Source organism: Euleptes europaea, chromosome 15 (assembly GCF_029931775.1).
Source record: "Euleptes europaea isolate rEulEur1 chromosome 15, rEulEur1.hap1, whole genome shotgun sequence".
In the NCBI taxonomy this organism is placed as follows: domain Eukaryota; kingdom Metazoa; phylum Chordata; class Lepidosauria; order Squamata; family Sphaerodactylidae; genus Euleptes; species Euleptes europaea.
In genome coordinates this window covers 10608745-10615074 of record NC_079326.1, presented here as the reverse complement: position 1 = coordinate 10615074, position 6330 = coordinate 10608745, and the positions used below count along the sequence as shown (strand labels likewise).

At 43.6% G+C, this 6330-nt stretch overlaps 1 protein-coding gene across 8 annotated transcripts in view; it reads left to right on the top strand.

Moving 5' to 3' along the window:
- Positions 1-2242: 2242 nt before the first annotated feature.
- The window catches only part of CLASP1 (cytoplasmic linker associated protein 1), a 266876-nt gene continuing 262788 nt past the window's right edge, over positions 2243-6330 (top strand). For all 8 annotated transcript variants that reach the window (XM_056861271.1, XM_056861272.1, XM_056861270.1 and 5 more), the window contains exon 1: positions 2243-2333. The gene's annotated coding sequence lies outside the window, so the exon portion shown is untranslated. The remainder of the gene's footprint in view (positions 2334-6330) is intronic.

Genomic DNA, 6330 nt, shown 5'->3' with positions numbered 1-6330 from the left:
TTGGTACGGAACACTGCAGCTTGGCTACTATCAGGTGCTAGGTGGAACATATATGTCACACCCATTCTGCAGACCCTTCATCGGTTACCAGTCAGATACTGGGTTCAATTAAAGGTTGTTGTGCCCCTACAAAGTTCTTAATGGACCTTGGACCCACATACTGCTGAACTGTCTCTACTTCTATGTTGTACTGTGACATCTTTGCTCACATGAGCAAAACCTTCTGTATGTGTCACTGCTGCAAATAGGTAAGACCCATTCACATGCATTCTCTGTGGTGGATCCCACTTTATGGAATGGCTTGCCTTGAGGAGGTCAGGAAGACTCCCACACTTCTGTCATTCTGCTGAGTGTCAAAAATGCTCTGGATGGCATTATAAAAAATGGATTAGAACTGTGGTAGAATGGAACAAGCCCTGACCTGGATGGCCCAGGTTAGCCTGATCTCAGAAGCTAAGCAGGGTCAGCCCTGGTTAGTATTTGGATGGGAGACCACCAAGGAATACCAGGGTTGCTGTGCAGAGGAAGGCACTGGCAAACCACCTCTGTTAGTCTCTTGCCATGAAAACCCCAAAAGTGGTCGCCATAAGTCGGCTGTGACTTGATGGCACTTTACACGCACACACACACAGAATGAAACAGCTCAGGTCTCTTCTATAAGGGATAGGTTTACAGCCTAAGTTTTTTGTATGAGTCATTTTCCTCCCACCTTGTCATTTTCTGTCATCCCTTAAACAATTTTTTTCTTTTTGTGTGCATTGTTGGTCTAATTCTGTAACCATAGTCTTACAGCACTGTTAATGGGAGGTCACTGCTGTGTGGTTGTTTTATATTCTGTAATTTGTCTTGTGTTTCAGCAACAAAGGTGGGTTGTAAATGAACTAAATAAATGTTTAAAATATTGAAAGCATTCTTTTTGAAAATGCAAGATATTTGAACCCAAATTGTGGTTATACTTACTCTTCATTGAACAATAAATTTTACAAGGTGTGCTTCAAACAACTCAGAGAAAGTTAACACAAGTCACAAACAGCAGGCTTCAAGGAATCAGTACATCTCCCATTGGTTCTCTGTATTGATTGCTTGTGTAATCTGGCATGGTCTTGAGGAAACTATCCAGCTCCACATTTGTAGCAGCATTTTTACAAGTTGCAGTATTTGACTGGAAGTATCATTCACTGAAATATAGACTAATGGCTTGTTGCATAGCTGAGGAGTCCGAGAATAGAGTGGACGCTTTTATTTCTTAGGGATAGCCATGGTAATTATGAGACCTGAGCACAGAAACAGGAGTACAACACAGGTCTCCCTCAAATAATGTGTGATCTATAGCTAATTGCTCTAAATTATTTACTATCTTTCATTACTCCAGAATGGACTATTTCCCTGAATTAATTGCTTCTTAAATAGTTACTTCCTATCCTTAATTACTTCCTGCCCTTTAATTAGTTACCTTAGAATGGATTACTTACTGAATTACTTCCTAAATTATTTCCTATACTTCCAAAATGATGTGTGTTCATAAGTGAATAATGGCCTAAATTAATTATTCCCTATCCTTTAGCTACTTCAGAATGGATTACCTCCTAAATAATTTCCTTAATTCGCCATATGCACCACTAACCAATAGCTACTTCAACCACTTGAGTCCTAAAAATCACACGAACAGAAAACTAGAGCGGTATAGCCGACTGACAATAGTTGCTAGGAAACAGTGACGAGCCCGGAAGCGTTCGTAGCCCCAGTTTACCAGAGAGGTGTGATAGTTGACCGCTCTACACTGGGAACTCTATGTCTTGGGGGAAATATGGCTTCTGGGACTCCTCAAAGTTGCCGAAATCACGTCTACACTGACGCTCATCCTAACTGACGCGGTCGAAGGGTTTTGGCTGTGGCCGAACGCGGGATTTAAATCTCATATTTGTCCAGGTTACTGGTTTCATTTGTAAAACGAACAAACGTTGACGCTTTCTTACAAACCGCCGTACGTGCGTGAGGGACACGGGAAAGGGCCGAGAGACGGAGCGCATGCGCATTATTTGTTCTCGAGCGGTAGTTTACTGCGCTTGCGCATTACCGTTCCCCCCCGGACAGCGGGAGCTAAGCGCGCGTGCGCACTGGAGGCTCCATTCTTACCAAGCCCAAGCTGCGGCTTTTATCAGCAACGCTGGGGCGGAGGAGAGCATCAGCCATGCATTGCAGCAGCAGCAATAACAACGGCAGCAGCAAGAATTAGGCGTACCCGTCGCTCCCGCTTGTCTGAATGCCTCTTTTAGGACGCACAGGAGTCCAGATTCCTTTGCGCCCACCTCCAGTGCTAACGCCGCTACCAGGTATTTGCACACCCCTCCTTGCGCTGTCATGTTGCATGGGCTTTCTGCATGGGGAGGGGGAGGAGAGTGGGGGAGGGGAGAGCAAGGAAGGGGATTTCTGGATGGGAGCCTTCTTAGGCGCGATCTGTAAGCTCCAGGGCCGTGTGAACGGCTAACAGTGTCCAGGATAAGGGTGGGGAAAAGGATTTGCTGGTGTGGGTCGGGCAAGGGGTTTCCTTCTGGCTTTTGGCTCCCTCACCCCCTTTATTTTTTTAAAGGTTATGTGTTGGGTTTCCACCCCCCCCCCATGCATGGTAGGGATCGCTGTCGAAGCACTCGCACAATGAACGAACTCTCCAAGAAAGTGATCTGCCCGAGGGAATTCTCCTGCTCTAGTCCCCATCCTCTTGCTCGTCGAGATGATTTATAGACGAACAAAGCAAATGCATAAAGCTACCGCAGCCTGGGAAAATGGGCTGGGTTGCTTACCAAGGCTTCTGTGAATTGGTGCGTGTGTTCAAAATCTAAACTGAGAAAGTGAGAAAAGGAATCCCAGGTGGATTCAGCTTTTGTTTCATCTCTACCTCTCTCTATTGTGATTAACTTAGCGTGGTTGTGTGTGCTGCCATACAAAAGTAGATACTTTGACTATTTGGGCCTTCTGGGTTTCTTTCGTTAACTGATGTTGGGGAATATATATGATCGTTTTCTTCACAGATTTGTTGGCATCTTTGTCATGCCAACATCTAGGCAGCATGCGAATAGATAAGGTGATGCAGTAATCTGGATAATTATATCCATTTATAAAGCAAGTACATCTAATACTTAGGATCAGTCCTATGAATTTCATCTTCGAAACCAAGGCATTTTAAATGATGTGGTTTTTGATGGGACTGAAGTGCAGCAGGATGTTGGAAAGGGTGTTGGGAGTCCTTTCTGTCTCCTACTGGATTTGCACTATTTCAGTTGGAAACTGATGGGAAATGATACCACTGACCTGCTTTTCCAGATAATTGTTTTAGATACCATTTGCTATGTATTCATCTCCCATGAAGACAGCCCTTTTGTTGTAGAGAAACTGTCTTTACCCATTACTCAAGCCTCAACGATTCTTCTAAAAATATAATGGTAAAGTCTTTATATACTGTGCAGTACATTGATTAATGACTGAACTCCACCCATAAATTCTACACCCACAATTCTACATGTTTTACTAATCTTCCTCCCTACCCTGTACCACTCAATCTATGCAACATTTATATCTTCAGCCAGTTGCATATAAGGAATCTCTGATTTGGCAGTAGGTGTATGACAGTTTATATATATGTTGCTTTTATGTTGGGATACTGTAGATATGTAATGTGCATTATTCTTGCACGGCTGTAGCGTTGACTAGGATCTAGTCTGAATCTTTGCTCTGCCATGGAAGCTTGCTGGGTGGCTTTGGGCCAGTCACACATTGTCAGCCTAACCTACCTCACAGAGTAAATAGGGTCTCTGACATAACTAGGGATGAATGCTATAACTCTGCTTGTAAATGTTTTCAAGTATTTTTTTTTAAAAAAAAACATCTTTTAAGAGACTGAGTGCTTCACTGAAGTGCCACTCAGGAGACAAAAACAAGAAATATTGTCTTCCTACCATTTTAGTATAATATGGGTACTATGAATTTAGTATAATATGGGTACTATGAATTCAGGGTACTATGAATTCTTAGAATGTTCTGCTTTTCTGGCTGCAGTGGATGCCCCCTTTAAAGTAGAGAACATAATTTTCTGGCTGCTAGGCTAGCCTCCTTTCCTCAGCAAATCCTTCCTCCTTCTGGTCATGTGGACTATATAACACGCTTGTCACTGTTGGGATGTGCAGAAATATCTTCCAATTCAGGCATGTACAACTTAAGGCCGGTGTCTGCTCTTTGACTATTGGCAGCCCCCAGGGGAACTCCAAAAACCTATTGTTTGTGGTATGCAGTGGCTATCATTAGGCTTGTTGTGTTCTGTTGCGCCTTCTAAATGCAGATGTGCAAGTCTAGTTGGTGCTGGTTCTCTCTGTCATAGCCACTCAGCTAACACTACACAGCTCATCAGCATCTGAGATTCCCTTTGAGTGTGGGAAAGTTTTCTGTGCTAGTGCTGTCTGTTGCTGAGCTCAGCAAAGAGGAGAAAGAAAGTGTGTGTATGTGTGTGTGAGGGAGAGAGAATGAGAAAAGCTATAGAAAAGATGTTTGGGCAATATGGAAAACTTTGCTGTATTGTGGTCAGGTCTTGTTAGCACATTGTTAACTGTTAAAGCTCAACTGTGTTTCAGAGAGACCTAGAATAAGAATAAAAAGAAACTGGTGAGACAGACCTAGTGATACATTTAAGCCTTGGATTCATTTTTCTTTGAGCTCAGTCTTATCCTTTTAATCTCATTTTGAGGATGGAAGGGGGAATAACTGGTAGTTGGAGGTGGCTGGAGTCCTGTGTGGCAGGGAAGGAATTGAGTTGCCCACATCAGCTGACTTTTACAAGCAGTTTCTCAAAGAGTAGTTGGATGAGCAGATATCAGCTGGGGATGTTTTTCTCCATTATGTTAAAAGCTTCATTAGCTGATTTCTACAGATTGAGCTGCTTTTAAAGGCTCCCCAAGAGAACAGGTTGGGGTTTTTTTCTAGGTCACTTAGCATCCTGAGGGGGCAGTAGGGAAGGGGCTCAGAAAGTCCTGTAGAAATACAGAGAGGGAAAATGATGGAGTAATAGAGGGTAGTAATGGATGGGGAGGAGGAAAGGCAGCATGGTATAGCCCAATCTCGGAAGGTAAGCAGGGTCGGCCCTGGTTAGTCTTTGGATGGGAGACCACCAAGGAATATCAGGGTTGCTGTGCAGAGGAAGGCACTGGCAAACCACCTCTGTTAGTCTCTTGCCTTGAAAACCCCAAAAGGGGTCGCCATAAGTCGGCTGAGACTTGACGACACTTTACACGCACACACACACACAATGGATTGGGGGGCAAGGAGAATGCAGCGAAAGGGTTATGAGAGGGAAAGATGGCAGTACAGGAAGGCACAGTAAATAGGGTACAGAGAGGTGCGTGCTGTGAGGTACAGGGGAGTTCTGTGGGAAAGTGAGAAAGGGAGAGAAAATTAGCAGAGCAAGTATACGCGGAGCTCTGATAGTATGGAGAGGGAAAAGCATTTATGATACTGTGAGCAAAGACAAAAAGAAGGTCACAACATTAACGAAGTCTTGTCTGCAAATTTAACCCATTCTCTGTTAACATGTTTCTTACTATCTTTTTAAAAATTAACTCTTGAGTTAAAAACATGAGTGGCCTTTAGAGAGCATTGCCTGTTTATTGATACTAGGGTTGTCAGCGCCAGGTTGGGAAATATCTGGAGATTTTGGGGGTGAAGCCTGAGGAGGGCAGGATTTGGGGAGAGTTGGGACTTCAAAGGGGTGTAATGCCATAGAGTCCACCTTCCAAAGTGGCCATTTTTTTCCAGGTGAACTGATCTCTGTCGTCTGGAGATCAGATGTAATGGGGGAGATCTCCAGCCACCACCTGGAGGTTGGCAACCCTAATTTATACCCCACCTTTTTCCTCAGTGGGGACCCAAAGTGGGGGGGCATACCTTTGCCATAAAGATTAAAAAGTGGTTTGGCTTTTAATGTTGGCTTGTGAGTCTTAAAATACATCACTGTTCAGCTTGGCACACCCAGTGAGTGACCATATTTTGGGGCATATTATAATTGATTAGTTCTCCTCATTGTTGACATATTGTAAGCAAGTCTGATTGGTTTAAAGCAAACTTGCTTCCAAGGAAATATATTTAGGGTTTCACTTTTCATCTTGAAAAGCTACTGTGACAAAATCCTTCCTTTGCAACCTGCTCCTGAGATGCTGGTGCATCTTTGACAACTGTTTAGAGCCAGCAGGTATGTGTTAATACATGAATACCTTTTATTGAATTTGTACCCATCGCTCTAGAACCTACAGCAACTCACCACAAACTACCAGTCATCAAGTGGCATGC